Consider the following 14,423-nt stretch of genomic DNA (forward strand, 5'->3'; position numbering starts at 1 on the left):
GAGCAATAGCTTTCTCCAAAATTATTCTGATACGGCAAAAAATTCATTGATAAAACATGGATACTTTTGATTAAAAAGAAAACCATACTTGTTGGATTAATAAATATTTATGGAGTATCTACTTAGTGCAAATGTATAGCTCAGGTCCCACCTGGGAGCTTGCAATGAGTGTGGGATATAATCAATAAATCAATGATAGGAAGGAATGCAGGCTGAGGGCTAAGAGAACCATTCCATTCAGAGACACCCATTAAAGGAGCCCACTGAGAAGATGCTTTTAGCCAAGACTGGAAAGACAGGGACAGCAAATTCATCTGTGAGACAAGTCACAGAGCAATTCAATTTTTAATTATTTTGACTATAAAACATAAATGTCAAGAAGTTTGTCTTAAGTGTTGCTTTGGAATATTTTGTTCTTCTCCATAACTATCTGGGTTACATGCTAAACTTTGCTCACTGTAAAATACTCTCAGAAAATGTCTTATTTAAGCATGGACATCTTGCATTAAAGGCAAATAAATTAACCCTAGAAAACCCCTAAACCCTAACCCTAACCCATGACCCTAAATCCTAACCCCAACCTGACCCTTGGCTGGGCTCCAAGGGGTCTTTCCCCAGAGACCTGGCTGACACCACAGTCCCAGGGACTGGGGACACCTGAACAATTTCAGAGGACTCCGCCTGCCACCCAGAAGGAAACCACGACATTTGGAACTCCGGAAATGATTCAGAGCAGGAGAAATCTGCATGGCCACCTGAGGCCACCCCCACATTCCGTGGCCTGCGGGACACAAGCCACACCCTCAACTCAGCCCTCTGGGAGTCTTGCCATACAGCTGGAAGGTTGAACCTACCATGATCCTAGGCCTCAATCCTAACCCTAGGTTGGCTTCTTAAAGGACCACACCCAGAGGCCTGACTCCAAATCCCCAGGAATGGGGACACCTGAGCGAAGCACAAGCTCATCCTACAACAAAGTCAGAAATCATGCCCTTTGGAACTGCAGAAAGGATTTAGAGCAGGAGAAATCTGAATGACATATTGAACCAATCCCTACTTATTTATACTTTCATACCAGACTGAACACAGAGTCCAAGCCTGATACTCTCCTTAACTCTAGCCCTTAATTCAGATGTATCTGAAGGTCTCCACACCTAAGCAGATCGCACCTTCCACGATCCCGGGACTACCCCTAATCTAGCTGAAAACATAGGTGAAAACATGAACATACCTTTCTACCAAGAGGACATAAAAGTGACCAAGAGACAAACAAAAGTGCTCCACAGCAATAGCCATCAGGAAAATATAAATCAAAACTACAGTGAAATACCACCTTGCAACAGCTGGCATGGCTAAAATTGTCAAGACAGGGAAAACAAATGCTGGCGAGGACATGGTGACAGGGAAACACTCTTACACTGCCGGTGGGAATGCATGCTTGTACAATCACTCTGCCACATGTTATCCAGTTTCTTCCAGAACTTAAAAATAGAGCTACCCTACAACCCAGCAATTGCACTACTAGGTATTTAACCCAAAGATACAGACTGTGGGGCATCTGGGTGGCTCAGTGGGTCAAGCCTCTGCCTTTGTCTCAGGTCATGATCTCAGGGTCCTGGGATCAAGCCCCGCATCAGGCTGTCTGCTCAGCAGGGAGCCTGCTTCCCCAACCCCCTGCCTGCCTCTCTGCCTGCTTATGATCTCTCTCTCTCTCTCTGTCAAATAAGTAAATAAAATATTAAGAAAATACAAACTGAGAGAAAAATAGTGGCATCTTCCCCCCAGTGTTCATTACAGAATTATCCACTCTAGTCAAACTATGGAAAGAGCCCAGATATCCATGGACAGATGAATGGATAAAGAAGATGTGGTTCATATCTACAATGGAATATTATTCAGCCATCAGAGAGGGTGAAGACTAACCATCACATCCACCTGGATGGAACTGGTGGGTATTACGCTGAGAGAAATAAGGCTATCAGAGAAAGACAATTGGCACATGGGCTCACCCATGAGTGAAATAGAAGAAACATCACAGAGGATCAGAGGGGAGGGGAGGGAAAACTGAATGAGAAGTCATCAGAGATGGAGAAAAACCATGAGAGACTCTTCATTACAGAAATGAAATGAGGGTTGTTGGAGGGGAGGGGGATGGGGGATGGGGTAACTGGGTGGTGGGCATTAAAGAGGGCATGTGATGCAGTGAGCACTGGGCGGTATACACATCTGATCTATTATTGAGCATTACATCTGAAATTAATGATGTACTATAAGTTGGCTCAAAACAAAAGAACTCAAGAAAACACTCCTAAAAATTTGTATGGGACCACCAAAGATACTGAACCCCCAATGCAATGTTGAGAAGAAAAACATGGCTGGAGGAGTCACAATTCCAGATTTCAAGTGATACTACAAAGCTGTGGTCATCCCAACAGTATGGCACTGGCACAAAAATACACACAGCGACTTAGGGAACAGGGTAGAAGCTCAGATATAAACCCGCAATTTGTGGCCTATTAGTCTTCCACAAAGCAGGCAAGAATATTGAAAGGAAAAGAAAAATCTCTACAGTGTTGGGAAAACAGGACAGCTACGTACAGAAGAATGCAATTACTCTGCTTCCTTATGCCATACAGACACATAAGCTCAAAACAGTTTCAAGACCTCAATGGGAGACTGGAAACCATAAAAATCCTCCAAGAGGGCACAGACTGTAACTTCTTGACATGGACCAAAGCAACATTTTTCTAGACTGTCTCCTGAGGCAAAGGAAATACAAGAAAAATAAACAACTGGGACTGTATCACAATAAAGTTTCCACACAGCAGAAGAACTAGGAAGAAGTAATAATAATAAGACAACCTACTCAAAGGGAGAAGATATTTGCAAATATCCTATGCAGTAAAGGGATAGTGTCCAAAATATGTGGAGTGGATACAACTTAACACCCAAAATACAAATAATCCAGTTAAAAAATAGTCCGAAGACACGAACAGACATTTCTCCAAAGTAGAAATACAGATGGCCAATGGTCCCATGAAAAGAATTTCACTGCCACCCAAGCTCAAGAAGATGCAAATCAGAAATACAATGAGATATTACCACATACTGTCAGAATGGCTCCCATCAACAGCACGAAGAACAGCAGGTGCTGGGAGGATGTGGGGAAAGGGGACCCTCGTTCACTGTTGGTGGAAAAGCAACCTGCTGCAGCCACTCTGGGAAACAGTATGGAAGTTTCCATACTTCCATACTTCCAAGGCATTAAACGCAGAGCTGTCTTGGGATCCAGCAACCACACTACTGGGTGTTTACCCAAAGCATATGAAAACAGTAACTCAAAAGCATACACGCATCACTATGTTGCTTGCAGCATTATTTACAAGATCACAATATGGAAGCAACCCAAGTGTCTGTGGATAAAGTGCTAAATGAGATGAGAGATGTGTACACACATGCGTGCACGCACACACACACACACACACAGTGGACTATTATTCAGCTGTAAAAAGTTATTTCTTGCCATTTGCAGCCACATGTAATGGATATACAGCCACAGGATGTATGTAGAGAGGATTATCCTAAGTGAAATCAGTCAGTCAGAGAAAGACAATACCACAGGATGTCACTCTTGTGTAGAATTGAAGAAACAAACATACATAAATAAAGGAGAAAAAAGAGACAAACCAAAATACAGATTCTTAACAATAGAGAACAAACCGATGGCTACCAATGGGGAGGTGGCTGGAGGGATGGGTGAAGCAGAGGAAGAGGACTGAGACTACCCTTTTCCTGATGAGCACTGAGTGATATAGAAAATTACTGACACGCTAGTGTACACCTGAAACTCATATAGCAATGCATGTCAACTCGACTGGAATTAAAATAAACAATAAAAAAGATTTTTTCCCCACTAACTTATTTTTATTTATTTATTTATTTATTTATTTTTAATATTTTATTTATTCATTTGAGAGAGAGACAGCGAGAGATAATGAATGAGGAGAAGGTCAGAGGGAGAAGCAGACTCCCCACGGAGCTGGGAGCCCCATGCGGGACTGGGTCCTGGGACTCCAGGATCATGACCTGAGCTGAAGGCAGTCACTTAACCAACTGAGCCACCCAGGCGCACTCCAGTATCCTATTTGAAAAAGCTTTGGTACACAACATCCGCATGTCCTACTTGGGAGTATTTCCTTGACAATATCCTGTGCCTGGAATTCAAATTTCATTGAATTCTTCTATTTTCCCTGTTAATCCTAGCCCACAGGAGCCATGGCCCCTTTCCATCCAGGATTAGCACCTATGCATTCAAGAGCGTGTAAAAAGCTATTACTGTTTCTGTTTTAGGATGAGATGGTCACAGAGGGAGGGACAGGTTTCAGAGCAGGTTTCTTCTCTATCCTGGGTCGCTACTTCAGTGGTCATTCCCTGGATCCATTTGGCAAATAGTTTCCCTGTGGATGATCGTGCTTCCAAGCACATCCATTGGAGACACAAAGGTGGGTGGGCTCAGTGTGGGACAGGAAGCAGGTCAAGTACAGACAAGCGTACAATCCCTCTCCTGATCCAGGAACAGCCATGGGTGTGGGTATGAGAGACAGAAAAAATGGGAATCCACCAAGCTCACCAGCTGAAGTCAGGAGGCACAGGTCAAGGGATCTCAAGATGCTGGGCATGGAGGCTGCTCTGGGCTACCTCTGGGAGGGAGAAGGGGGGAGGCATGAGAAAGAGAAACTGCCTGCACCTGGCTCATGCCAGCTTCTCACTGCTCCTGGCACACATCAGTCTACACAGCTGACATAGCTGGGGCTCAGGATGGGCTGTCTCATGTCCCTCAGCGCTCAGTGGGACAGCTGGCTCCAGGGCTCAGGCACATGCTGAGGGAGGTTGCAGAGAAGGCTGCCCCTCCCAGGTCATCGCGTCTTTGAGCAGACAGCCCTGCAGGACTGCTGAAAACCCACTGAGAGTTTCAAAAGACATGCCATGGGATGAAATACGTCATGGAAAAACAGAAAACAATAGTATTATTAAGGTCAGAGCTATCAGCTCAGGACGTGGGGACAGCTTCCCTGAGGAGGACTGAGGGAAGGGCAGGCCATCCTGAAAAGGAAGACGTGGGTCTCCTGACTGGGGACCTGCAACCACCTTCCAGGGCAGGGCATCGTCCCCTCCTCACAGGGGACTGATGGAAGTGTTCCATCAGGGGAATGACAAGTGCTGACTCTTGAGAAAACTACCCTGGCATCGGGTGGCACAAGGCGGAGGATAAGGGCCTGATGGAGGCAGACAATTCCCCGGGGGACCATGGGGTAAGAGCAAAGGTTCATGGCCATGAATATGATGAAAACTAGGAGGCAGCTGAAACCCTAACCCTAATACTCGCCCACAACAAATCACCGTATCAGAGCTGCCATGCCCCTTGGCCTTAACACTAACCCTAGGTTGGGTGAACAGACTTCCATGCCCAAAGGACTGGCCTCCAAGACCGCCAGACTGCAGATGCCTGAGACTCTGTTTGGCACTCTTCCGGCCACCAGGGCGTTATGGTGCCATTTGGAGCTGCACAGAAACCTCAGAGGGGGAGAAACCTGGGTATCCCCAGAGGCAAGTCCGAGCATCTTCGTCCCTCCTGAACACAAACCCGGACTCAGATGCATCGCCTGCTACCTGCCCTCAACTCAGCCAAGTGGGAAGCCTGCCTCAGTACTGGCAGATAGGGCCTGCCATGCTCCAACACCCTAACGCTAACCCTAGTTGGAGGTTTCAGGCTTCCATCCCGGGAGGCCTAGCCCCCAAGCTCCCTGGATTTAGGACCCCTGAGTGACACTGCAGGACTCCAACCATCAAGTGGGATGATACCTTGCAGTTTGGAACTGCACCAAACCCTCAGATGGGGAGAAAACTTCACGCCCCCCTAAGCCACCCCCAACATCAGCGACCCCCCGCCATAGAGCCAGATTCTGCTGAGCTGTTGGATGCATGCCCTCAACTCAGCCCTGAGGGGAGCCCACCTCAGCACCAGCAAATCGGGCCTGCCATGCCCCTAGGCCCTAACCCTAACCCTAGGTGGGGTGTACAGGCTTCTGTGCCCAGAGGCCTGTACCCCAAGCCTATCAGACAGGGGACACCTGAGACTCCTGCTAACACTGTGCTGTCTGCCTAGGGCAAAATGGTGCCATTTGGAGCTGTGCATAAATCTCAGAGCAGGAGAAACCTGCATGCCTCCCGAGGCCCCCGCCAGGATCTGAGCCCCAACCTCCCCCCAGCACAAACCCAGACTCCAGCCCCCACCTGACAGACGCCCTCCAATCAGCCCACAGGGAGACCACCTCAATACCAACAGATTGGGCCTGCCATGCCCCTAGGCCTAAACCCTAACACTAGTTTGGGTTTCCAGGCTTCCATCCCAAGAGGTCTGGCCCCCACACCACCGGATTTAGGACTACTGAGTGACACCAGGACACTGCCTGCCACGTGAGTGGAATCCTTGTGGTTTGGAGCTTCGACAAACCCTCAGAGGCAGAGAAACTTGTATGCCCCCCTAATGCGAACCCACCATCGACACCCCCCACCACCGACCATAAAGCCAGAATCTACTACGCTGCCTGATTAATGACATTATCAAAACCCTGAGGGGAGCCCGCCTCAGTGATTGAAGATTGGGCCTGCCATGACTCTAGGCCCTAATCCTAATCCTAAATTTGGGTTTCCAGAAATCCATACCCAGAGCCTTGCTCTTGAAGAGCCTTGCTCTTGAATCCCTCCATATGGAGGACCACTGGGCCATAAAGAAAGACTCCTCCTGTGCTCCAGAATGCAACATAGCTTTTTGTATCTGCACAAAACCCCCAGAGAGGAAGAACCCTCCATGGCCCCATAAGGCACCCCCATCATTTGGCGGTCCTCAGACCTCAGAGCGGGAGAAAACTTCATGCCCCCCCAAGACAAGCCCTAGCATCTGCGCCCCTCCTGGACAAAAACCCAGATTCACACAAGCCACCTATCACCCGCCCTTAACTCAGCCCACCAGGGAGCCCGTCTCAGCACTGGCAGATCGGGCCTGCCATGCCCCGAGACCCTAACTCTAGTTTGGGTTTTCAGGCTTCCATCCCAAGAGGCCTAGCCTTCAAGCTCCCAGGATAAAGGACCCCTGAGTGATATTGCAAGACTTCAACCGCCATGCAGGATGAAACCTTGCAGTTTGGAGCTGCAGAACCCTTAGAGGAGGAGAAACCTTCAAGCCCCTGTAAAGCTACCCCCACCATTGAAGGCAACCCAAGCCATAAAGCCAGTTTCTATCAAGCTGCTGGACACGTGCTCTCAACTCAGCCCTGAGGGGAGTCCCCCTCTGCACCAGCACATTGGGCCTGCCATGACCCTAGACCCTAACCCTAACCCTAGGTGGGGTGTATTGGCTTTCGTGCCCAGAGGCCTGGCTCCCAAGCCCAGCACACTGAGGATACCTGATACTCACGCTGGCAATCCGCCAGTCTCCTAGGGCGAAATGTTGCCATTTGGAGGTGCAGAGAAACCTCAGAACAGGAGAAATTTGCAACCCACCGAGACCACCCCCAGCATCATCACCCACTTGACCCAAACCCTGACTCTGACCCAACACCTGAGGCCCGCCCTCCACTCAGCACACAGCAGAGCCCACATCAGCACTGAGAGATTGGACCTGTAATCCCCATTGGTCCTAACACTAACCCTAGTTTGGGTTTTAAGGCTTCCATCCCAAGAGACCTTGCCCCAAAGTCCCCCTGATTAAGGACCCCTGAGTGACAACACATGACTCCGCCCACCACACAGGAGGAAATCTTGCAGTTTGGAGCTGCACCAAACCCTCAGAGGGGGAGAAACCTGCATGCACTGCTAAAGCCACCCTACCATCAGCAGCCCCCGGCCATAAAGCTGGATTCCGCTGCACCAGGGGACGCAGATCCTCAAATCAGCCCTGAGGGGAGCCCATCTCAGTGCCGGCAGATCGAGCCTAACATGCCCCTAGGCCCCAACCCTAACCCTAGTTTGGGTTTTCAGGCTTCCATCCCAAGAGGCCTTGCCCCCAAGCCCCGCTGATTAAGGACCCCTGAGTGACAACCTGACTCCGCTAATCACAGGGGAGGAAACCTTCCAATTTGGAGCTATGCCGGACCCTCAGAATGGGAGAAACCTGTATGCCCCCATAAAGCAACCCCTACCATTGGTGATCCCCTGGCCATAAAGCCAGATTCTGCTGTGCCATCGAATGCATGTCCTCAACTCAGCCCTGAGGGGAGACTGAGTCAGTGCCAGCAGATCAGTTGTGCCATGCCCTTAGGCCCTAACTTTAACCCTACTTTGGGTTGACAGCCTTCATTCTGAGGGGCCTGGCCATCAAGCCCCACAGATTAAGGGCCACTGAGCTACGCCCCACGACTCCACCTGCCATGTGGTAGGAACACGTGCTTTATGGAGCTGCAATGAACCCTTAACGGGGGAGAAAACTGCATGTCCCCCTAAAACCACTCCCACCATCTGTGTACCCCCAGCCATAAAGCCGGATTCTGCCATGCCACTGGACTCATGGCCTCAACGCAACCCTAAGAGAAGCCTGCCCCAGCACCATCAAAACAGGCCTGCCATGCCCCTACAACCTAACCCTAACACTAGTTTGGGTTTTCAGTCTTCCATCCAAAGAAGCCTGTCCTTCGAGCCACCCCACTCCAGATTGAGGACCCTTGAGCAACACCCCAGACACAACCCACCACGTGAGAGGAAACCTTGCAGTTTGGAGCTCACTGAACTCTCAGAATGGGAGAAAACTGTATGACCCTCCAAAAGCCACCCATACCATCGGTTGCACACCTGGCCATAAAGCCAGAGTCTGCTGTAGTGCCGGACAAACTCCCTCAACTCAGAACTAAGGGGAGCCTGCCTCAGCACTGGCAGATTGGGCCTGTAATGCCCCTAGGCCCTAAACCTAACCCTAGTTTGGGTTTTCAGGCTTCCATCTGAAGAAGCCTGGCCCCCAAACACCCGGATTAAGGACGCCAGAGTGACAACCCATGACTTCACCCACCACACGGAAGGAAACCTTGTGGTTTGGAGCTCGCCGATCCCTCAGAGTGGGAGAGAATGGCATGCCCCCCCTAAAGACACCCCATCATCAGTGGTCCACCAGGCCGTAAAACTGTATTCTTCTGAGCTGCCAAATGTTTGCCCTCAACTTAGCCCTGAGAGGAGCCTACATCAGCACCATCAGTACGGTCTGCCATGCCCGTAGGACCTAATGCAAAGGATTTCATCCCAAGAGGCCAGCCCCTCAAGCCCCCTGGATTAAGGACTCCTGAGGGACACTAAAGGACACCACCCACCAAGCGGGAGGAAACCTTGCCATTTGGAGCTCGCTGAACACTCAGAGTGGGAGAAACCTACATGCCCCCCCCCCAAAGCCACCCCCACCATCGGCGGCTCACCCAGGCATAAAGCCGGATTCTGCCATGGCCCTGAACGAATGCCCTCAACTCAGCCCTGAGGGGGCCTGCCACAGCGCCAGTAGATAGGGCTTCTAATAGCCCTAGGCCCTAACCCTAACCATAGCTTGGGTTTTCAGGCTTCCATCTGAAGAAGCCTGGCCACCAAGCCCCACGGATTAAGGACCCTTGAGCTATATATGATGACTTCGCACACCACATGGTAGGCACCCGTGCCTTTTGGAGCTGCACCGACATGCCCCCTTAAAGCAACCCCCACCTTCAGCAGCCTTCCTGGGCATAAAGCCAGATTCTGCTGCGGTATGAGATGAATTCCCTCAATTCAGCCCTGAGAGGAGCCTGCTTCAATGCCACCACATTGTGCCTGTAATGCCCTTAGGCCCTAACCCTAACCCTAGTTTGTGTTTTCAGGCTTCCATTCTGAGGGGCCTGGCTCTCACGACCCCAGATAAAGGACCCTGAGAGACACTCCAGGACTTTTCCAGCCATGCGGTAGGAAACTGTGCCATTTGGAGCTGTGCTGAACCCTCAGAGGACAAACATGCTGCCCCCCTTAAAGCCACCCCAAACATCAGTGGCCCCCCTGCCATAAAGCCATATTCTTCCACGGTGCTGGACGCATGCACTCAACTCAGCCCTGAGGGGAGCCCCCTCAGTGCCAGCGGATCGGGCCTGCCATGCCGCTATGCCCTAAGTCTAACCCTAGGTGGGGTGCCCAGGCTTCCTGAGTGCACCCCCACCTCTGGGGGCCACTTGGTCACAAAACACATAGCTTGACACACAACCTGTCACCCATCCTTGATTCAGCCAAATGGGGATCCTGCCTCAGTGTTGACATATCAGGCCTGCCATGCTCCTAGGCCCTAAACTTAACCCTAGTTTGGCTTTTCAGGCTTCCATCCCCAGAGATATGGCCTCCAAGCCCTCCAGATTCAAGAACCCTGAGCCACAACCCAGGACTCTGCCTACCACCCGGGAGGAAACCATGCTGTTCAGAGCTGTACAAAACCCACAGAGCAGGAGAAACCAGCGTGACTCCTGGAGGCCACCCCAACATTTGGTGCCCCACCAGGCCACAAACATGAAGGCTAATATTCAGCAAGATCTCCTGACTCAACACAGCCCCCTGGAAAGCTCCACTGGGTGGGGGCCCTTGGGGGAGCCACGTGGGCCCAGGCAATGTTCCTGGATGGCCAGGACATGCACCTAGCAAGAAACTGCTCTAGACCGTGGGCGCCAGCACAGCCCAAATTGCCGCCCAATGCTGGCCAATTCTCATAAGCTTTCTGCTCAAATCGATGTTGATTTAAGCAGAAAGCTCATGAGAATTATTCAGAAACCCCCAGCGAACTAGCTGGCAGTGGTGCGGGCCACCACAGGGCTGCCGCCTGGGCCTGCTCTTGAATCCCGAGTGGTCACAGCCTGAACCCTGCGATATAGCCCTCTATGAGCCAGGGCCATGTGAGACCTACCCCTCCTTCTATTCAGTCCCATAGGGTGTCTGCCCCAGTGCTGTTGGTTTGGGCCTGCCAGGCCCCTAGGCCCTTGCAGTAAGTCTCCTTTGGGTTTTCAGGCTTCAGACCCTGGGACCTGTCCCGAGTGCTCCAGATTGGGGACCACGGAGCCACACCCCAGAAGTCCACCTGCCACCCTGAAGGATACCGTGGCCTTCGGAGCTGCACAGAACCCTCAGACTGCGAGAAAATCACATGCATCCCTGAGGCCACCCCCACCTCCGTTGCCCCACCCCCATCCACAAAACCCGGAATCTGACACGCCACATGACCCTCATCCTAAACTCACACACCCTCTGGGTATCCCACCTCAGAGTTGGCTTATCAGGCCTGTCATTACCCTAGGCCCTAATGGTAACCATAGGGTGGGTTCTAAGGCTTCTGTCCCCATAGAACTAGCCCCCAATCCCTCCAGATTGAGGACCCCTGAGCCAGACCCCAGGCCTCCGCATGCCACCAGGAGGAAACCGTGCCATTATGAGCTGACCAAAAGCCTCAGATAAGGAGAAACTGCATGCCTCCTGAGCCCAACCCCCACCTTCGGCACTCTAGTGGGCCACAAACACGGAGGCTGACACTCAGCCAGACCGCTTCCCTCAACCTGGACTCTGACTCCCTGCCTGACCCTTGTCCTTGTCTCAGTCCCCAAGGGATCCCACCACAGTGCCAGCTGATCGGGCCTGCCATTCCCCTTGGCCCTAACCCTAACCCTAGTTTGGATTTTCATGCTTCCATCCAAAAAGTTCTGGCCCCCAAGCCCCCACAGATTAAGGACATCTGAGAGACAGCTCAGGACTGCACCCACCATGTTGAAGGAAACCATGCCATTTGTAGCTGTGCGGTACCCTCAGACAAGGAGAAATCTGCATGCCACCCTAGCTTCTACAGCCCCTGGACACAAACACAGACTCTGATATGCTGCCTGATGCCCGCCCCCAAGTCAGCCCAGCAGAGAGCCCACCTCCTCACCAGAAGATCAGGCCTGCCATGCCCCAAGGCCCTAAACCTAACACTAGGTGTGCTGTACAGGCTTCCATGCCCAGAGGCCTGGCCCGTAAGCCCGCCAGATTGGGGACCCTTGTACTCAACCCCAGGACTCCACCAGCTTCCCAGAGTTAAACATGTCCATTTGGTTGTGCAAAATCCTCAGAGCGGGAGAAACCTGCGTGTCGACTGAGGTACCCTCAGCTTCTGCGGCACCCCTGGACACAAACCCAGAGTCTGACGTGCCACCTGATGCCCACCTTCAACTCAGCCCACCATGGACCCTGCCTCATACTGGCAGATCAGATTAGCCCCTAGGCACTAAACCTAACACAAAGTTGAATTTTCAGGCTTCCTTCCCCAGGGGCCTGTCCCCCAAGCCCTCTAGATTGGGAGCCCTGGAGCCACACCATAGGAATCTGCCTGCCACCCAGCAGGAAAAGAGTCCATTTGGAGCTGTGCAGAACCCTCAGAGCTGGAGAAACCTGCGTGCCCACATGAGAACTCCCCAACGTTGTGCATCTCCCCAGTTACAAACCCGGAGCCTGATGCACCGCCTGACCCCCATCCTCGACTCAGCCACTTGGGCAACCCATCTCACCACCAGGAGTTCTGGCCTGCAACGCCACTAGCTCATCTCTCCACAGCAACCCCATCAGCTCTAGGCAGACCTAGAACTCCCCTGTCTGTGGCAAAGCTCTGGGATTCCCCCTCCTTTTCAATTTACACTGGCCCAGGTGTTCATGAGAAAGGGGGAAGCCTACCTCCTGAATGCTTAACACCTCCTTCCTCTTCTGCCATATTTCTTTCCACTTACCTTTGTACCTGGGCAAACTGGAAGTAGCATATCAATGGAACGTGTACAATATCTGAGATATGAGTCTTTCATTGAAGCATTATGGGGACTCCTTATGCAATAAGAAACTAGTGTATCCTGCCACAGAGTGTTTCAAAATGATCATCTACAGAACAGGAGAGTGAAAATCACTCCAATTTTACCTCAGACTTCATGAAGTAGAACATGGTCTTCTTCTTTCCTTCCTTGACTTCAATTCCAATTCGTTTCCATGCAGTGTCCATTCCTTTGTTTCAAGGGTAGGATTTCACAATTCCTCATCTGCATAGAAAACCCAGAGCTCATCACAACAAGTACCCTCCCTAATAGCCGAACTCACTTCCCGTGCCTCACGTCTACAGGTCTGCCCCTGGGGACTGGCCTGAGATCAAGAGGGGTCGTGCCCAAGCACCGCCAAAAAGACTTCCATGAGTCAGGCACCGGCGAGGCCAACGCGTCCTGCTGACCACCCTCTGGGGGTCCCCTCCCTGGCACTGGCAGATGGGGCAGGGCCTGCCACGAAATCTGGGCCCGGGCCCTGGCCTGCTTGCTCTGCCTTCCTTTGCCAGGGTTCTGTCCTCGGGGGCCTCCACCTGGGGAACCCTGAGTCCCGCACCATGAGTCCTGTGACCGTCCCGATGCAAACAGTGCCTTTCGTGGCTACATCCCAGCCGGCGAGCGAGAGATCCATTCATTCCCCCACAGAGGGCAGCCCCATCCCCGGGTGCCCTGGCTGACCGAATAGGCGGAGGCAGATGGCTGGCCACAAGCACTCCATCAACTCTGCTTCAGGAAAGCTCCCCTGCGCGGGGGCCTCTGGCTGGGCTACATCATCTCGGCATGTTTTCCGGATCGCCGTGACATGCTCTGAACGTGAAAGGGCCCTGGGCCACGGGGAACAGGGTGGTCCCCAGGGCCGCCCAATGCCAGCCAATTCTCAAGAGCATTCTGCCAAAATCGATCCCAAGTTGGGCGGAACGCTCGAGAGGATTGGCTGGAAAATGCCCGGTGAACTCGCTTTGGGCGCCCCATGTCTGCAGGACCACCCCCTGGGCCTGGCCCGGGATCCTGAGGGGTCACGTCCCAGCACTGCCAGAAAGACCTCCATGAGGTAGACGCCGGCGAGACCGACGCCTCCTGCTCCTCAGCCTCCGGGGGTCCCCTCTCAGGCCCTGGCAGAGGGGCCCGGGCCTGCCCTGAAAGCCGGGCCTGGCCCAGGCCTTCTTGCTCTTCCTTCCATTTCCAGGGTCCTGTCCCTGGGGGCGTCCGCCTGGGGAACACTGAGTCCCGCGCCACGAGTCCCCCGACTGTCCCGGCGCAAACTGTGCCTTTTGCGGCTGCATCCCAGCCATCAAGGGAGAGATCCATTTGTTCCCCCACAGAGGCCAGCCCCAGCCGTGGGTGCCCCCACCATCCGAAAAGGCGGAGGTGGATGCCCAGCCTCAACTCCTCCATCAACTCTTCTTCAGGAAAGTTGCCTTGCACCATGGCCCCCGATGGGCCTCGTCATCTCGTCGCATTTTCAAGTTGGCCGCGACATGCTCCAAGTGAGAAAGGGCCCTTGGGCACGGGGAACAGGGCGGTCCCCAGCACTGCCCAGCGCCCAGTGTTCTC

Source organism: Meles meles, unplaced genomic scaffold, assembly GCF_922984935.1.
Source record: "Meles meles unplaced genomic scaffold, mMelMel3.1 paternal haplotype, whole genome shotgun sequence".
NCBI classification, from domain to species: Eukaryota; Metazoa; Chordata; class Mammalia; order Carnivora; family Mustelidae; genus Meles; species Meles meles.